Below are 20,826 nucleotides of genomic sequence, written 5' to 3'. Positions count from 1 at the left end.
TCAGACCATATTTTGAAAAAGATTTGCTCTTCCAGTGCTCTGATGTCCATTATCCTAGCGTTTGTGAATTTCTATTCTGTTCTAAATGTTTCATTATGTTATAAAGCCTTGGATATTTAAAAGAACAGTAGGTTAGACCAGTTTGTTTTCAAGCTTTACATGAATAGGAAATTTAAAATGATTTTTTTTATCTGAGGAATACAAAGAATTTCATTGATTTTTGCCCTAATTCTTGTAATTTGAAGATAAATGGGCATGGGGCAGTGAGTCCTATTAACATCCATTTCACCTGATTGGAAACACTTCAGACTTCAGACTTTCAGTTATTGAGATGCTCTGTTTGATCTTCTGATTCTTGTTTTCTATCTTCATTTGTACATACTTTGTGTTAGCAATTATTTTAAGTACTGAAGATACGGTGGGGGTTTGGGACTGAAGCACAGATTTCAGAGTCATTTTCAAATAGTTAGCATTTAAAGCCATTGAAATTACAGTAATAACTCAGGAAGAATGTGTGGATGGAGAAGAGAAGGTGGGTCTAGCACAGAGCCTCAGAGCACTCCAAAATTTAGAAGTCCAGCAGAAAAGAAGGACTTAAGATGAAGAAATTTTTTCTGGTAGGAAGTAAACCAGTAGTGTGTAGTATCATAAAAGCCAAAAGAAGAAAGTGTTTCAAGGAAAAAGAATAGTTAGAGGAGGGGGAAATGGCATAGATGATAGAGCCTCTGTTCATCCCTCTAGCAACCAAATCAAAGTTGTGACAGAAACAAGGAGCAAGCAGCAAGAAAAAATCACCTGAGATCTAGATGTACAAGCCATACAACTAGAGTGAAATCCAAGAAATCGCCCTGCAAAAGCAGAAGGTAGGACAAGGCGAGGACACTGGCTGCCCAGTCTTGAGCGGCTGAATGATACGGAGGCTGCAGCAGCAGACTCCTCTTAAAGGGGCCGCATCCGCAAACAGATTTGCGCGATGACAGGCCTGTTCGATCTGAGCACCAGTGCTGATTTGGCTATGTGCAAGGGGGCAGCAGGGACTTATAGGGAGACATTGTCAGAGTGAGGGCTTATTGGAGACTTGCTCTGTATAGAAGTGCCTGTGGTATCCATTGTTCCCCATTGAGCCCTCCCCACTTTCAGTGTGCAGATGCAGAGCTGCCATAGCTGTGAGGTCATCAAACTGAATAACAGAGGTCGCTCCACCCAGAGGATTCCCTGAAACCCTGCCTCCCCCAACTCGAGGCTCCACCCAAGCTACATCCAGGTATATCCTCAGCAAGATAGGTGCTCCTTGCTGAGCAGTGCCTAGACTCACACTGGAGGCAGCTGGCCTCAGTTTCTGATGTGGCCTTTTGAGGCAACTATAAGCACAGCATCTGTGGATTGCTTGCTGAATCTTAACAGGTGGCCTCAGAGGGGCAGAGGCTTGGGCTAAATTTGGCCTGCAGCTGAACTCCTCTCAGAACTGTGCCACTGGACACCTACTTCACAAATCCACACTAATAAGACTGGGAGACTTAGCAGCTTTGCTTAGTATATAGAAACGAACACAGAAAGGTAGCCAAATGGGAAGGCAAAGAAGCAGAAAACATATGAGAGAAGAGAATAGAGATCCAGATATAATGGAGTCAAGTAACCTAACATGCAGAGTTCAAAACACTGGTTATAAAGATGTTCAATGAACTTATGAGAAGTGTAGATAAATTCGATGATAACTTCACCAAAGAGACAAAAATACATAAAAAGAGAAATGGAAATTATAAAAGGGAATCAGTCTGAAATGAAGAACACATTATCTGAGATGAGACGTATATTAAATGGAATAAACAAGGGAATAAACAAAGTGAAAAAGAAAAGGATCAAATGCCCTATCTAGAGGATGGGAAAGCCAAGGACATGCAATCATAATGGCAAGAGATAAGATACCAAGACTATATAAATAATTTAAGGAGCTTATGGGACACTATTAAGGGTCAAAATATCCATTTGATTAGTGTAACTGAAGAAAATCAAGATGTTGAACAGCTGGTTTGAAGAAGCAATGATGGAAAACTTCCCTAACCTGGTGAAGGAAATGGACATATAATCCCAGGAAGCTCAGAGAATCCCAAAAACCAGGGATCCAAAGAGGCCCACACCAACACACATCATAATTAAAATGCCAAAGTTTAAGTACAAAGAAAGAATATTAAAAGCAGCAAGAAAAAACAGATAGTTACCCATAAGGGAACACCTGTAAGACTGGCAGCTGATTTCTCAAAAGAAACTATACAGGACAGAAGCGCTTGGCAAAAAATATTCGACAGGATGAAGACCCAGGAACTACACCCAAGGATATTTAATCTAGCAAAGCTATCATTTAGAGTTGAAGGACAGATAAAGAGCTTCCCAGACAAAAATAAGCTAAAGGAATTTATCGCCACCAAGCCAGTATTACAGGAAATGTTAGAGGCACTTCTTTAAGAAGAAAAAACATGTATCAAAAACAGGAATAAATAATGGTAACAACTACATTCCTATCAATAAGTACCTTAAATGGGAAATAATTAAGTGCTCCAACCAAAAGGTAGAGTGGCTGAAAGGATAAGAAAACAAGACCCCTACATATGAAAAGGAAGGAGATGGAAAAAGATATGCTTTGATGGACCTAGAAAGTATTTAAGTCAGACAGAGAAAGATAAACACTATATGATTTCACTTATATGTGGAATCTAAGGAATAAAAAGAACAAACTAATCAAAAACAGACTCACAAATATAGTGGACAAACAGAGGGGCAGGGGATTGGGGAGCTGAGAGAATGGGGTGAAGGGTTAAAGGAGTACAAATTACTAGCTGATGGATGGTCACGGGGATGGGGAGCACGGCATAAGGAATGCAGTTAGCATTAATACATTGGCTAGGTGGAGGGTCAGGGGAGGGAAGGAGCAATTGGGGGAATCGTTTTACAAACTATATAGATGTCTAACCAATGTACTGTATACTTGTAACTAATTAAAATAAATACTTTTTTTAAAAAAGTTGTCTAGATAAGACATGATGATATGAATCAGTCATAGCAGTGGGAATGCAGCCAAGTATATGAGAAGATATTTAACAAAATAGGTAAATAATTGAACAAGAAGAGAAATCAAAGATAATGGAGGGGATTACCTAACTTGAAAAATTGAGTGAGCCATTTTACCACTATCTGAGAGTGAAAGTACAGGATATAGAGCAAGTTTGCGAGAAAAGATAATAAGTTCTGCTTAGCAAAATTTAAGTTTTATATACTTATGCCATCTCAGAGGAAGAATGTATCTAGTAGGTGATTCAAAATATGTGGATGATGTTTTGGGGAGGTAAAAATTGGGGGCAAATTGAAGGAAAGTGGTTAAAAGGTACAAACTTCCAGTTATGAGATAATTAAGTACTAGGGATGTAAAGTCCAACATGATGGCAATAGCTAACACTGCTATATGATATATAGAAAAGTTAAGAGAATAAATCTTAGGAGTTCTCATCATTAGGAAAATTTTTTTTTCTTTTTCTTTCTTTTTTTTTACCTATTTGAGAGGATGGACATTAGCTGAATCTATTGTGATACTCATTTCACGATATATGTAAATCAAACCATCATGCTGTAATCCTTAAACTTATACAGGTATATATGTCAATTGTTTCTCAGTAAAACTTGAAAAAAATACACAATGCTATATGTCTCATAAAGCTGGGGAAAATTTTTAATTAAAACAAAAAGGGAGAGGCAGAAGAGAAGAGATAGATTTCGACGTAAAATTACACTGTGTTACCATATTTTCTTGGAGAGACATAGTCAGAATGAAGAGATTCTCTTAGTCTTTGTGTCATGTAAACTACATATCTGCAAGGAATTCTGGTTGTATTCTGTATTGACTAGATATATCAACACTGTGAGCAAATAAGCTCCTAATTGGTTATCTGGGTGAAGAGTCTCAGAGTTGCTCAAAGCCAACTTATGTCCATCAGTAGAAACTGGCCTAATGTCTCAGAAGTAGTGCTCTTCCAAACCAGAAACAAAAAGAAATAAATCAATAAAAAAATAGCTAATATTTTTAAAAATCGGGAAAAGTGATAGCTGAAACTGTGGATGCCTTCTGCTAAATTGAAGATTTTTAAAAAACAAAACAAAACAAAAAAATAGAATGAGGGAAGGAGACCAAAGGGACCTAAGAATTTTCCCAGAAAAACCAAAGCTCATTGTAAGACCATAAGCATGAGAACTCACAATGCACTGCATTCTGCTTTAGCTGCTGTGGAGAATGATGGTAAATATCCAAAGGATCCCACATTTCCCAATCTCTTGGCTAAGGAAAAATGAATACTCAAGATACATTTCTCCTGCTCTTCTACTATTAACTTTATTAAGACATAACTAGACACAAACTCAGTCAGGATTTTTGAACTTTCCTGTATATCCTCTGACTGACTGGAGATAAACCTTTGAGGTAAGAAGGAGATAATGCAAAAACACAGAAAGCATGTTGGTGCGACAAGAAGCCTGGAGCAACATAATGAACCTAGGACTGAAAACCTATGTCTTCTCTTTGCAAGAGCTGCCCTTCTTTTATCTGCATTCTCTCTTCAAGTTGTATGTATATCTGTCACTGGAATACCCAGCACGATGATCCCACCTCAGCTCGGCTCACCTTAAGAAAGTGCTGTGGAAGGCTGAATGGCAGTCATTTTTACTATCTCCCCGACAACATGGTTTTTTTCCTTGTAACTTCCATGTATCTTTTCCTTCAAGGACAAAAGCAGCCTGGAAGACAATGGCATTGAAATAGCCAGTGACTTTGGCTTGTTATCTCTTTGCTCCTGGTTATATTCCCTGCTTTACCCTATCTCTGTACTTCTGCCCTTGAAGTATCAGAAATTCAAGGATAATGAGATAGGTTCTGAGTTCATGACCCCAAACTATTCACATTTTCTTGGAAAAACTAGAAATTCTGACATCTCCAAACAAGAAGTCTCCTCTCTACCTATTAAATGATGACAAGTTGGGAAGGTAGAGGAATTTAAATGGACCATTTAAATTGTTTTCCATGCATGAGCACTTTTGTACTGTAGTATGCAGTACCTAATGATATAAGCTGGGTGTAAGATAATTCATTACACCACAAGATAAAATTATTGCTTCTCTTTGAAACTTCAGTTTTACTTAAGATATGATGGAGAATTTTGTCTTAATATTAAATAAGCACAAATGTATTAAGGAGTAGACTGCCAAGTTTGTATGGGTTTTTTTTTTTTTTTAGATAAAATTTGAGACTTCAAAGAAATTGTAGACCTCTAGACAAATTGCTTTCAGCCTCCTAAATCCAGAGACAAAAAGTCCCTCTCTTTTACCACCAGGACATTTAGCAGGCTTGGGGAAGAGTTCTGCTACCTGGAAGAATAGAGGAGGAAATAAACTCACAGGTCAGTCTGGTAAAATGAAAATGTCTGGAGGACAGAACAGGCACCATCTAGAATTTGAACATGCAGAACCAGAACAGACACCTATTAAGAGAGGAGCGGATAGAATTAGAGTATTCACCAGGAAAGGTTGCACCTTCCATTTACTATGTAGCCTTGGGTAATACATGTCATTTCCCTGAGTCTCACTTTACTCATCTGTAAAATGAAGGAATTGTACTAGAAGAATAAAAGTCACAAGCTCTTTAAAATTTTTGAGTCATTTCCAACATTTAAAACTTAGATTTCATATAAAATCCTAAATTGTTGACTTCTCTTGAAAAATTAGAACATCACACCACTGAACCTATAGTGTTTTCACATGTCAACTATTTGTTGGAGCGGAGTGAACCTTCTTTAGATATAGCATCAGGCCCTGCTGTGCCCTAGGGTCTTATCTGGGCCCAGGTCACTCCTTATACTTGCCTGCCTTACCCAACTTGTAGAGCTGGGGGAGTCCAACCCAGTAGCCCCTAGCCACTTGGGGCTACTTAAATTTAAATCTAAACTAACTAAAATAAATAAACTTAAAATTTCAGTTCCTAGCCAATTTTGAGTATTCAATAGTCGCATGTGGCTGATGGCCGCCACATTAGACATCGAAGATATAGAACTGTTTCGTCATCACAGAAAGTTTCCTCAGACAGGGCTGAATAAACCTTTGTATATGTGACCCCAGGCTAAATGACATTTTGGATCCCTCATAGCCCTGATATTCCAACTTCTTCGTGGGAAACCCCACCAGCAGGGATCATACCTACTGCACATGTCCCTTTTTAATAATCTTTTCTTTGCAATCTATTGCCACAGATGGAGATGATGCTAAAGGCACATTCTTGAATCAAGAGTATATGTGGCTTCCACAGGGAGCAGGAAGGGCCAAGTGTGTTGATTTGTTTTCAGGGGCCAGTTTGGTGAGGACAGCTGGAAGCAGTAGCTTTGTAGTTTTGCAGTTCCTCCTCTCCCACAGCCCAAATCAGCCCCCGCTGAACCAAAATTAGGGAAAATCTAAATGCAATTAGGCTGTGGACACAACATCACTGAATAAGCAATGGAAAGTTTGCCTGTGGCACAGAGGGCCCTAAAGGGAGCAGTAAGCATCAAAGACATGGGGTGCCAAAGCCCAGAAGATCTTCTACCTCTTGCCCAAGATCCAAGAGAAGTTCTACCCCATTATTTCCACGTTCCCTGAGTTCCTGAGCTTCATGGAGAGAGTGGGAGTTTTAGCTATAAAAAATTGGGTTGTGCCCTGAGTATATGGGCCAGGAAGAGACAGGAATGAGGTGGTGAGAGGAATCCAAGAAGTTGAGAGTGGGGAAAATAAAATAATTACCCATGCTGCTGCTAAGCCATGAAATGAGAGTGAAGGAGAGGAAGGAAAGGCAGTTAGCAAAGAGGGATGTGACAAGCACAAGTCCAGTGGCCAAGGATGGTGACAGCTGCCCACTTTCTGTGTGCGGCGCCCAGATTAAGCACGTGTCCTCATATATTCAGTGTGAGTCCTGACAAGCACAGATGTCAGATGAAAATATTAGTACCTATGCTTGCGTTAAAACTGGCAGGACAGGGCTCTACAAGAAACCACTGTCAATGTCGAGATTGTTTTGCAAAACCCAGTAAATCAGCATGGGTCCTGCTGTCTGGCACTATCTCTGCATATCTAAGAAGCAGTGAAATCCAGGACATCTAGAGTTACCAGATCCCTCACACAGGCTGGCTCCGGGGCTTCGGCTGTACAGCTGTCCTCTCTTGACCCAGGAGTAATCTCTCCCTAATGAATTTTCCCTCCTGATATCTCAAGCAGATGGCTCAACAGGAGCGTGAACACATTCCAAATCTTACAGCAGAACTCTGTACTCGCAGGGAAATGTAGGTTTTGTTTTGGCATTTGCTTTCTTTTTTAAAAGAAGTGCAATGAATACAATAATGTCTTTGGGGATCTCAGGGCCTTGCCAGGAGCAGCTAGGCCTTGCCTGGGATCCAGACCTTTCCTAGAACTTGCTCCTTGGCACTCTTTGTGGCATTTGCAATATGCTACCTTTCATGCTAGTCTTAAGGGGCATTTGAGAGCTTTACTTGAAGAGTGAGCTGCAAGGGCTGTTCCTCCTTGTCCCAGGGGTTTCAACAGTGTGTCTTGCTTTGTGTTAGTCACAGCTCCTCACTTAAAACTCAGGATCTATCACACTGATGGCTGTGCCTGCCTTTAAGCCTGGGGCCTCTTTCATGACATTTTCACTCCTTTTCCTGGGCAGAGGAAGGGAATAAAATATATCTCTTCATTGGTCCAGTGACCCCATAGAGGAGTTGGCATCTCCAGTTATTAAAGGAGGATTCAAGAATGCAGAGTCTCTGGGCAGAAGGAAAAGGGTCGGGTTCAATGAACATTGTTACACGAATCCTGAAACATAAATAAATCCCTGATAGGGGCAAAACATAATAGGCCTGCTCATTATAGACAAGGCTCACAGGTTCATCAAAGGTGAGAAGAAACTTTAGAGACCATCTATTCCAATGGCTTTCAAATCTGCTGCACATTACAACCACCTGAGGAAGTGTTTAAGGCAAGTTGATATCTTGGTCTCATCCCAGAAGCAGAACTGCAGGGGTGGAACCCTGGCATAGAGATTTCTTCTTAGTTCTTCAGCTTCTGCAGTTCTGGCACTTAGGGACTCTTGGGCGTGGCTGAGCTGAGACCCTAACCCCCGCCCGCACCTCCAGAGTATCCCAAACTTGACTGTGCACATGAATCACCAGACAGGCATCCTAAGGAAAGGCAGATACTGAGTCACGAGGTTGGGGTGGGCCTGTGATTCTGTAATTCTAAAAGCCTCCCAGGAGAAGCACATGTTGATGCTGGTCACACTCAGACCACCTACTGAGACATTAAATTCTCACTTCTAGCCCTATAGATGAGTCTTGAGCCAATTAAATTCTGCTGTTTCTAAGATCAGGAGCCAATATGGTAGAGAGGTTGGATGGAAATGACCCATGGTTCTTATCCTGATTCTGGACCCTAATTGCTATGTAATCTTGAGCAAGTCACTTAAGTTCTCTGATCCTTAAAATGGAAAGGAAAGTAATTACCTTACAAAGTTGCTGGGCTGATTAGATGAGACATTTGAAATTGTTCTGTAAACTGTAAAGCACTACCAAATAAAAGAATTTATTATTATAAGATTGGCCTTTGAAAGACACTAACATTAGCCCTTTAAACGGTAGTCTTTTATATACGCAAGCATATTCTTATAGTCCTTTGCCTCCCCCAATAGGAGCCTATAAATGCGAGCACACACACAATAGATGGTTCTCATTTCCTATCTCTCTGTGTGGTGTTTGCATGTGCGGCGCATGCGCGAGCATGCTTTCTTGTTCCTTTGCCTGGGGGAAAGCATTACAGAAAAGTCCTCTTTAACCAAGAAGATTCAAGAATGCAGAGCAAATGTTCAGAAGCAGCAGCCAAACTGGTAGCTTTCTTGTTCCTTGCCACTGCATTAACACACACTTTGCCAAGACAAAATGGAACCATGGCCTGGCCGACTTGTTCTCAGTGTTCTCCATGGCTAAGTGAGGTGTCCCCACTGGGGTGAGTGCTGCAGCCATATCTCACGTCTAGCCTAGCAAGGGAAAGTGTCTCTTCAGACCCTAATCCATTTTGTAGTTTCCCCAATTCACATTGACATGTCTAGCCAACACTAGTTATGCCAGGCATGTATGTTCATTCCCAAAGGAAACGAAACCCTTGGCAGATTCTTAAACCGCATTCTGGAAGCCACTGCTGAAATTGCGCAAACACATTTGGCTCACGCTGAAGGGATCAAGCCGTTCTCTGGGTTGAATCGTAGAAACAAAATGTACTTGTCCTACTTCCGAGATCATGTCTGAGGACTTGGCTCCTTCGGCCGAGGAACTGCCTCCTCGCTGATGTCATTGTGCCATGGAAGACAAACATCTTTGGGTTCAGCAGTTCAGAACCACAAGTGAGAGAAGGTGGGGATCAAAGGGAATCAACACAGGCATGGCTCTGTCAGGACAACTTAGAGAGAAATACACCAATTCTTATAACTAAAGAATCTTAAAATAGAAAGAGATTGGCACAGTTCGTGAGGAGGGGCCTTGTGGCTGAAAACCCCTTGGGCAAGCGTTACTGGTCATGATGCCGCTTTCATTAAGTGGGATTTTATGGAGCTCCAGGTGCTGCCACACACAGCACTTGAAAGTGCCAGTGCCCACAGCCAGGAGGGTATTTGACATCCAAAACATTAGGGGTAAAATTTCCACATAGAGCTCGTGCCTTGCTTTCACGTCACTCTGCGTAATGTCTCCGACTTCTAGCCAAATCCAGGCGGATCCCACTGGCCCTGAGTGCATTTCTCAACTCCAGGTTATCTCAGCACACAGAGTACCCAGGCTGCTCCATGATCCATGGAGGGCCGGTCTAGAGAAGACATTTCTTTTATTAAAAAAAAAATGGGATCATATTTTTCACATTCATATTTTTCACCTGTAAAATTCCAAATTGTTAGTACTAGATTAGACTTCTCTAACACCTAATGCTTCAGAATCACTATTCCCACTTGAGCTTTGTGGTCAAAATAAAAGCTACCATGAAATAAGTGTTGGTAGTCACAAGAGTCCGATGTCCACATCATGTGGAAATTCACATCAGGAGGTCTTAGAAAGACAGTGACAGTTGGGGGCCTTCTTTCACTTCCTTCAAGGAGTAATTAGCTAGCCTGTGAACTCACCCTGGAAGCTCTTGGACTTTTTTATAGGTTCTGATACCTGAGTCCTTGACCAAATTAAGTGAACTGGAGTCTCTGAGGGCGACCCGGCATCAGTATTTGTTAAAGGCTTCTCTGTTGATTCTAATGGACGGCTCCTCCTGAGAAAACACCACTCTCGCCAAATCCCCTTTTTTCCTAGGTGAGACTGTTTCAGCCCAGAGAATTCAAGAGCTTTGTCTAAGGTCACACAGATAATTGGGGCAGAGTTAGGACCAGAGCCCAATTAAACCAACTGCTGGGCCATGTACCCTGTAGTAATCCTGCGTGTACATAAGGACAGTGATTTTCCGGGAGTGCAGCCCGGGAGCTGTTCTACCTAATGGTTCACAGTCAGACTGCTCCAACCAGACTCCCCGGGCCTGCTTGTTGGAAGAGTTACTTAACTGATTAATCTGAATTCTAGTTCTGCCACTCCACTGTGGGACCTTGGCAAACCTCGAAGCCTTGCAAACCTTATGACCCTTGACTATAAAATGGGGGTAAGTGGTATCTGGGATGAGGAGAAGTCATAATATAATACCTTTCTCCTGAAATTGTGAAAGTTTAATAAAATAACTAAAATACACAGCACTTGGCACATAATAAGTGCTCAATAATGTGGACTGTTGTTAATATTATTAATATCACACAGATGTACTATGACTAGTCCCTAGGCTTTATGGTATTCATATCTGAAGCCAGCAGCATGTCATGTGCAGGACATAGGGTGGGGACTGGCCTTGAGGATGCTGAGCAGTAAACAGGCAGGGACTAAGACACCACGGTCCAAGGAAACATGGCCTTTCTTGACTTCCAAGATTATTTACTCGTTCAAATTCCAACTTCATTACTTGGAATGAAGTCTCCAGTCCTTCCCTTTGGGTCTCTTGAAATACGTGCCATCTCTGTTTCTCATATTCAGCAGACGCAGGAATAGAGAATGAAATTTTAACTCAGTATCCATCCAGATAAGACTGAATAGGGAGGTTTCCCACTCCAGGTACCCAAGTCAGACCTTACCAGGCAGCGGAAATAGAAATAATGAGGATTGAAAAAATCTATCCTCCTTCCCCCAACTTCCTCCTGATTTCAGTATTTATATCATTGATGCCATTGTTTCTTGGTCACCTTGATTAAAAACTTTATTTTTCCATGATTCCCCTTTGTTCTTCAATTTTTACCTCCACTGTGAAAGAAAGATCCCTGTACTCCCTCCCCAGTTCAAGATCTCATTAACCTCCACCTGAATTATTCCCTCAACTCTTTGCTGCTAGAATTGTGACCTGCAGATCAGCAGCTTTGGCAACACCTGGGAGAATCCAGAATCTCTGGTCTTGCCCTAGACCTACAGAACCAAATTTGCATTTTAATAAGATCCCCAGGTGATTCACCTGCAGTGAAGATAAGAAGCCCTGGCTGACACATTCTTCTTCCTGGGTTCTGTCCATTCTCCTCCTGCTATACTGGATGACCTGATTATCTTACTAAGGAGCTGCTTCATGTCACTCTCAAGCTTAAAATCTTTAGCTTTCCCTATTGGCTACCAAAATAGGCTAGATTAGTATTTCACGTGTACACAGGGCTCTCAATTACAAAGCATTTTCACTTAGCATTTTTTCCTATGGTCACATCTAATCTATCAACAATTTCATGGTAATTCTTCAAGTAACCCAAACCCAACCATGTATTTCTGTCTCCCAACATCCACCCTATCTAAACCACAACTATTGCTTGCCAAAATTACCACAATGGTCTCCTGTCTGGTCTTTTCCTTCCATTCTTGTTCTGCTACAATTTTCTTCTCACAGAATAAATTGTGTCCTATCCTTGATTTCCCATTACCCTAAGAACAAAAAAAACAAACTCTTTTTTCTGGTTTACATGGCCCTGTATGATATGTTCCAGCCATCTTAAAGAACTTGTCTCTTCTGTCCTCTTCCTGCCTTCCACCTATACTGGCCTTTAATCCTCATATGTGGTCTTGCCGTTACCTCTGCATGGAATTCTTGTCTCCCAGATCTTCACATTTCTGGCTCATTTTCACCACTTGTCTACTTTTCCATGAAGCCTTTTCTAACTGTCATGTTTAATGTACCAAAAATCCAGCTCTTCTACCTCCTCATTATTCTTACTCAATTGTCTGTTCTCCTCCCTTCACAGCAATTATCACTATCTGAAATTATCTTATTCCTTCTGGCTAGTCTATACATGTATTATCTGGGTCTCTGCACCAACACATCAGCTCTTTGAGAACACAGTTCTATGTGCCTGGTTCTCTCAATATCCTTAGGACCTAGGCACTGGAAAGAATTTCTTGCAAGAATTATTGACCAAACACCATTTCCTTCATTTCAAACCTCACTATAATTTTATGACCACTAGTTTGCACATTAATCCACCATTTTATTGGGGAGCCTCCAATTGTTGCATGATTTACTGAGAGTCAGTCAGCTAGTAAATTATAACGTTATAATCCAACTCAGCTGTTTCACTCCAAGGTTTATGATTTCCTCAACACATTACATTCTCTTTCATATCAACTATTAAGCCTAATATTCAAGGACATTCACAATTTATACCTAATTTATCCTTTCTCGTCCTTTTTGCTCTTTTTGTTGATACGTCTTAAAATATTCTCTCACATTACAAAAAAGTTCTATGCTCACTTCTCCCTGAACACATCCCATACTCACCTGATTTGTTCATGCTGTACTAGTTATCTGGAATGCTTTTCTTTCTCCTCTTCTTCCAACCCATCCATGCCTGTTGAAATGCTACTTTTCTTTGAAATTCCAGAGAATATACTACCCGCTTTATGAAGAGTATATAACCCAATGCATTCTTCACTCCCTTTTTTTAACCTTCCTTATGATACATCATTGTAGTCTGCTTTGTGTTATGGTATACAGTACACTTGTCATTCTCCATCTGCCACCTAAATAGCATATGCACTCTGAAAGTCTCCATATCTATCCCAACTCTTTGTCATACGCTTTATACAGTGCCATACCCACTTACTGAATTCACTTGATCCACATGACTGCATGTAAAGATATTTTATCTTAGAAATGTTATGAAAAAGGCATCCGATGTGTGACACAAATATGGTCTTAAAGATCTATGAATAAATTGAACAGACTCAAGGAGAGAAAGAAAAAAAAATTACTACCATGTGTTTCTATAAATGAACTCGTTTCAGATTTCAGAATAGGAACAAAGAACATAGCTACCCAAACATTCATGGCTCCCCTCTCTGAGAAGATAAAAAATAAGACGAAGAAAGAGAAAGTTAAAAAGAACAGTTTACTTCACTTTATCCCCATCAATTGCTGACAAATAGAGCGTGGAGCATGGGAATTTACTCAACTCTACATATGCCTGAGGCTTGATCCAGTAGCAACCCAAAGGTAGGATGTTGGTGGCTGCCACACCCTGGTCACAAGAGATGGGGTAAGTCAGGATCTATGGCAGAGGTCTGAAAGACACAGTGCAGTGTCATGGTGTCAGCAGCATTTCTGCACTACAGTCTAGTTTAAATCTCAAATTGTTTCTAGAGTTTTCTCAAAGAGCCAATGGTCAACTGTACCTTTCTCTTTCCACCCATCTCTTCCTACTTTCTAAGACTCTCTCAGTTTCTCAAGACCATAGTTTAAAAAAAAAAAAAAAAAAACCAGAAAGGTAGTTTTATTGTGAAACTAACAAAGGTTAAGATTTGGGCCCCTTCACATAAATAAGTGCTGTGGTGCTAGGAGTTGCTGGGACTTTTGCAGAGTTCTAAATAGAAAGGTAGTTTAGAAGAGAGAAGTATTCCTAAGAAAGCACCTCTGGCAAACTGGCTAAAAAGGGCTTGGAAAGAAGGGACATGAACTTCTAAGCTTCCAGTCATTTGTTACAATGTCTTTTACTCATCTCAAATAAATATTTATATTAATACCTAACTTATCACTTTGTATTCTTTTTTGCTAAAGAAGACTCGCCCACCCCCCTAACCCCCCACCACACACACACAAAATATGTAAGCTTCAGGTTCCAGAAATCTGAACCTGTCCCTAAAATAGTATCAACCAGAAACAAGAATGAATGACTGCACTCATTCAACCACGTTTGCTAAACACCAACTCATGATCACAGAGCATAGAACAAAAGAATGCCAGGCACCAGGGCTACAAAAGCAAACAGGTAGAGATGTGGTCTTAACACTTTGCGGCCTTGTAGGACTGTCAGGACATTGGCATGCTCAGGGTAGAGTCACATACCCTAGAATCACTATAGTGAGGGTAAATGCCCCAGGCAGCCCAGGAAAGAGCAAGTTAGATATCCATCCATCCTGTTTTAATTGTCACAGAAGATGTAGGCATTGAATATCCCATGCTGATCCTCAATCAAGTCAAAAATCAAAGTCACTGTCCTCCCTAAACCCAAATCCATGTTTGTGCTCACTCATCACACTAGCCCAACCAAAAATCAGGCAGACCGGATCAAGCAGTTTGAAAAACATGACAACCATCCAGGTACTGACCACCTTGGGAAGCCTGCCTTTCAGTCAGCTGGAAGAAGTGCCAGTACTTAGCTGTAGAGTCTCATCCATCTCCTTAAAAAATAAATAAATAAACAAATGAATGAATTAATTAATTAATTAATTAATAAAGCATCTATTCTTAGGTTTCATCATAAAATTTAATGGTTTCTAGAATAAGGGTATAATGGATTAAGGAGGATAAAATATTGTGTCAAAAATCACAAAAATAATAAGGTCAAGGTAGTCAGGGTATTAATTCACTCATTCCTTCAACTAAGATATATTGAGTACCTATCATGTGCTAGAAGATATGTCCATGAACAAAACATAATCACAGTCCTCTTGGACCTGACACTTTAGCAGAAGGAGATGAAAAATAAGTGAGAGCTTGAAAAGAGAGAGATAGAGAACATGTGCAGGACGAGGAAGGTCTGGAGTACTAGGGTAAGGAGGGCATGTGCGTTCCCAAAGAATAGGCACTTTGCTGGCTGTGCCCTGACATACATCAGAAGGGCCACAGCAAGGGCTGAGAGTTGAGCTTCCAAACTATAGCAAGTATACCCCCAACAAAAAAGGACAGCTTAATGTGTACTGCACATTGACACAGTGGCTTAGCAGATTCTAGAAGTATCTGCTTAACTACACAATAAATAAATATTTTTTGCAAAACAATTTTTCCAGCCAGAGAAAAGATTTCATTGAACGTCATTTAAAATAGATTTTCATTTCGCATCATTTAACTGACTTAAAAAGCACTGGCCATAAATTCCATATAATAGGCGGTTCCATTGGGGAGGTCTGGTGGGGCAACTGTCAATTAGGTGTTGCAGAAAGGATGCGAATGTCTCATAAAAGTGATGGAAGATCATATTATTGCATTAACCATATCGCTCTTCCCACGCTGTTACACACTATAGAATAATAACCGACAGATTTAGAAGGTAGAAATCATTCTTAATGTGCATTTAAACTGTGTGTAAATGAAAACTGTCTTAAACTAGTTCTCAACACCTTTGTCAGCCACTTTCAAATTTTCAAGTGCTGAGGAAAATAATTAATAGGTGAAATATATGATAGAATTAGTTTATGGGCTCTACCAAGACATTTTCCAATATATGTTTTACAGTTGTGCCTTTGAAAGCAGGGTTGTCAAATCTATAAAAATATAAAGTTGATTTATTTCATCCATAGCACTTCTAACGGTATCATGCTTCAGCCTCCAATTTTTTCCTAGTTTCTAAGGTAAAGGAATTTAAAATGTCAGAAGAATACTCTGACAGGTGAGCAAGTAGAATATAAAGCAGATGTGAAAGAGTAGGAAGTAGAGGAAGTACAGACTTGTCACTATGGGAAACATCGGTCTCAAATAAAAAGGAGAAAACAGGAAGGGATATACCCAATAACTCATTCCAAATAATAAACAGCCGAGGATTCAGAAGCAATACTGACAATCTCCAACTTTAATATGCATTTATGAGTCATTGGATGATAAATACAACTTCACTTGTGCCCTCAAAACTTGGTTGGCTGGAGCTCATGGAGATACAGTTGCAGAAGCTATGTCTAATTCAAAAGAAATAGCTTTGTTGAGATGGAGTCTGATTACATATCAAAGAGAAAGATACTTCTGAGGATAATCTCAAACCTGAAGCAGACGTATGCAAAAAAACATGTGAAAGAAAGCAAAAAATAGGGATACAGCAGTAACAAAAACAGACAGAAATCTCTGCTTGGTTGGTGGCAACAAATAAGCAAAACATAGTACAATGGAAAATAAGTGCTACGAGAGAAACAAAGCAGGGAATGGGAACAGGAAGTACCTGAACAGGGGTTGCTAATTTAAGGTGGTCGTCAAAGAAGCCTCACTGAGAAGACCACACCTGAGCAGAGACACGAAGGAGTTGGGGAGTGAGCCTTGGCAATGTCTGAGGAAAGAGCTGAAAAAAGAGCAGGCACGAAAAATGTTAAGAGCATGTCTGCCACATTTGAGATGCGGCAAAATAGGTGGTGTGGCTGGAGCAGGATGGGAGCAGGTGAAATTGCAAGAGACGAGGTCAGAAGGTAATGGGAGACAGCTCAGGAAGGGCCTCACAGGAAACTGAAAGGACTTTGACCATTAGAATGTTCTGAGTGATGGAGGTAAGGTGACCAATTAGGAAGCTAATGCAATAAATCCAGGCGAGACATGAGGGTGGCTATGATCAAGGTGGTAGCAGGGAAGATCATGAGAAGAGACCAGATTCTGAATAGGTTTTGCTGATGGATTGGCAATGGGGATTGAGAGAGAGACAAAAGTAAAGAATAACTCCCAAATTGTTAACGTGAGCATTGGAAAGAATGGAACTGCTTTTATTGGGGTGGGGAAGACCTCAGGCGTAGCAGGTTTCAAGATGGAGCTTGCAGGAGTTTGATCTTGATAATGTTAAATTTGACATGCTTAATATACACCCAAATGGATATTTCATCTAGGTGACTAGATATAAAATTCTGGAGCTCAGAGAAGAGGCCAGGCTGGAGATGCAAATTATAGAGTTATGAGCATATAGATAATTGTTTCAGCCATGAGACTGAATGAGATAACCTAGGTAACAATAGAGAAGAGGTCCAATGTTTCAGCCCTAGGTGCTTCAATGATTAGTGATCAGGGACGAGGATAAATAAGCAAAGGAAACACAGAAGAAGTAAGTAATGAGTTAGGAGGGAAACTAGAAGAATGTAGTGTTCTGGAAGTCTAGTAAAGAAAGTGCATCAAGTTGGAAAATATAAGTCCAAAACATTGCTGAAGTCATGGAAATAGAAAAGTGAGCTCCTAAAGCTGGGAAGATGGAGAGTGTAGTAGAAAGAATTCTAAAGAGAGAATACATATGTAAATGGATTGTGTTAAACCTATTTACGGTCTTGTACCCCCTGAAGATCTTTGTATATTCCAGGGGGTCTTGATCCAGACTAAAGTCCTCAGGACTTACGCTTTCTCCATTTTCCATAAGCATTCAACAACTCCTCCCCCATACTCATGATTCCTCTTTCATAAGAAAACATAAGCAATAAGAAGCTTTCCATATGCCCACCACCACACCTTCTCTCACAATCTGTATTGTGTCCATGCACTCTGCCTCCCTTGTGTTGTTTGGGTACATGTCCTCACTCTTATTTGAACACTCTTTAAGTGGTTCAGCAAGAAAAAAAAACTATATAAGAGAGAAAGAGGAAGTAAAAATGGCAAAATATTAACAATTATTGAATCTGGATAACAGATATATAGATGTTCACTGTGCTATGCTTGCAACTTTGTGAATTTAAATTTTTAAAAACAAATTTTTTTGTAAATACAGACCAATCCTATGCTTACTGTAAGATGTATTTTTAAATTTTTATTCTTTCATTTTTGTGATTATTTACCAAAATGTGTAATTCACTTATATAATTTTGGTAAATTCTGTACTGATCATGATTGTAATGCTATCTTAAATCAAGAAAAAAATTAAATAGTGCCTTAAAATTAGGACATTTAAAACATTTTTAACTATATATGTGCCTTTTTTGCAGTAAAGTAATGACGAATATGGATAGCAATAAAGGATAGCAAATAGCTATGATATTAAGATTCCTTCTGAGTAATTAAAAAGTTTGCAGCTTTTTAAAAATATAAATATTTACAATATGTTGTAATTAAGATTTTTAACTATTTAAATTTCTGATCAAAATTTAAATATCAATTTAAAATATGCAAGAGGGTACACAGTTTTGAAAAGTTATTTTATGAGATTTGCAAGCAGAAGAGATTTGAATACCTTTGTTGTAAGTCTAAGAGTTTGGGTATCTAAAAGCAAGAAAACATCTTATGAGTGCTAGTCTGATTTAAGAGCCTACTCGAATTAGTGCTCACGAATTTAAAAGACCAGTCCGTGTAGGGGTATGTTTTTCTCTAGCTACTTCTATCTATGTGAATGCAAGCATGGAAAAAAGGAGAGTGAGATTTAACCAGTATTGGGATTTTGCCTGGCAAATAAAACAAAGAGAGAAAGGAAAAAGAGTTAATAAGGTATTTCAATGAGTGATTATAGTGATTGACCATAAGCTGAAAAAGGAAAGAAGCAAGGAAATGATGGGACTGTGGGACATAAAAATTTGGTGAGATCAAGAGACTACAGGTTCTGGTGAGTTCGAAACATTGTTAAAGTCATGGTAATAGAAGAAGTAAGCTGCAGATGGTACATGGTAGTTTAAGAATGAACTCTTAAAGTTGAGAACACCAAAAGTGTGGTAGGCAAAATTCTAAAATGGCACCCCAATGACCCATGCTCTTGGATAATCTCTTCAGTGGAGTGTGGGAGGGGCCTAAGACTATAAGGCTATCACTCAGGAGATCTGCTCAGGCTTATGGAACAGTCGATTTTGAGAAAGGGAGAGTTGCCTCAATGAGTCTGACCTAATCAGATTAGTTCTTAAAAGGGATAGGGACCTAGGGATCTACCTGATAAAGAGATTGGAAGCATGAGAAGAATTCTACACAATGGAGAGTCTTCATTGCAGGCTATGAAGATTTAGGGAGCCATTTGTCAAGGAATTTAAGTGGCCTCTAGGAGCTGAGAGTATCTCTGGCTGACAGCCAGCAAGGAAATGGGGACTTTGGTCCTACAACCACAAGTAGCTGAAGTCTGCCATAACCAGATGGGCTCCACATGAGAACAAACAGCTTGGTCATCAGTTCTGACTTAAAGAACTCTGAACTGATAAATAGGTGTTATTTTTAAGGCACTCAGTTTGTGGTAATTAGTTACACTGCAATAGAAAAGTAATATAGGAGAGTACTGGTGATGTTAATTTCTAAGATATGAACAAAGAAGTGAGAGGGTTAGGCTGGGTGGAAGATGATAAATTGAAGAAACTAAGATGCTAGAGCACTGGGAGTATATTCTTGCATTAGAAGTACTCTACTGTTATAAAAGGACTCATGTAGAGAAAAGGTCAGTGAATCAGGAGCTAAAATCTTCAAAGAATAAGGGAGAGTGATCTGGAAAGTGGGGTCTTCAGATAACTGCTGCTCAGAAAGATGGGTATGGCATATACTGATGGCAGAAGATACAGAGCTGGGAGTGAGGGGGAGGGATGAGAGATGGTAATGGTCTAGAACAGCAATGAGGAACAAGAAGGACACCACCCCACCTCTAGGCCTAGTGGTAGAAAGACTACGAGTAAGAAAATGACCACCACTTGAGGGAAGTGTAGGGAAAATATTGACTTTAGCAGTCAAATTTCAGGTAGAGCAAGAAGGCGAGAGCATTAAAAGAAGTGGTGAAGACATAGGAGGTCTTTCTAATAACTGATCCATAGCTCCAGAGGGCACAGTGGAAGACTGTAAAAGTTATGGAGAGATAGGAGACAGAGTCAGAAAAGGAGATGAGAGATCCTTAGGAAATGAGGATCAAGCAATGAGAGCTCTCTCTTCTTGGTGGTGATGGATATAAGTGAGAATAATAAAAGGCATATGTTTTGATGATGATCTCAATGTAAATAATGGTGACCAACATTTGAGTATTGGTGTCCCACTAATAAAGTGGAACACTGTGGCTCTTTATTCCTGTTAATGGAGGTGTGGAGAGGAGGCAGAGCACCCAGAGCCCTGGGGATATCTCCCAATTCTGGGGATGGAGGTTGGTGTGAGATTAGTTACACAATACACACCATAGGACCTGCACACTCATGAAAGGCAGGTTGCAAATTTGGTTTTGAGCTTTCTGCAGTCCAAGCAAAAATGGAAATGTAACTTTTAAATAATTCACAGGATCCACAAGATCATAACAGAGAAACCCAACTATAACACCTCAACCTGAGAACTAAGAGAAAGTTCTCTTTGTCTTCTAAAGAAGACAGTAGGCAATGGAGTGAATGCTGTCTCTGCAACATTATAGTAGTAAATACAGCAGTGAATTCTAAATGACTTTTTGATAAAATATTCTTCAATGTAGAATGATGATGTAATGGTTAAGGAACAAGGCTCTTTAAATCTTTAACTTTAACCCAGGAGAGGTGTTAGTGTACCATACAGAATGGTTTCCACATAGTCTGG

This window comes from Pteropus vampyrus, unplaced genomic scaffold, assembly GCF_000151845.1.
Source record: "Pteropus vampyrus isolate Shadow unplaced genomic scaffold, Pvam_2.0 Scaffold167, whole genome shotgun sequence".
In the NCBI taxonomy this organism is placed as follows: domain Eukaryota; kingdom Metazoa; phylum Chordata; class Mammalia; order Chiroptera; family Pteropodidae; genus Pteropus; species Pteropus vampyrus.
Note: the sequence above shows the minus strand (reverse complement) of the source record.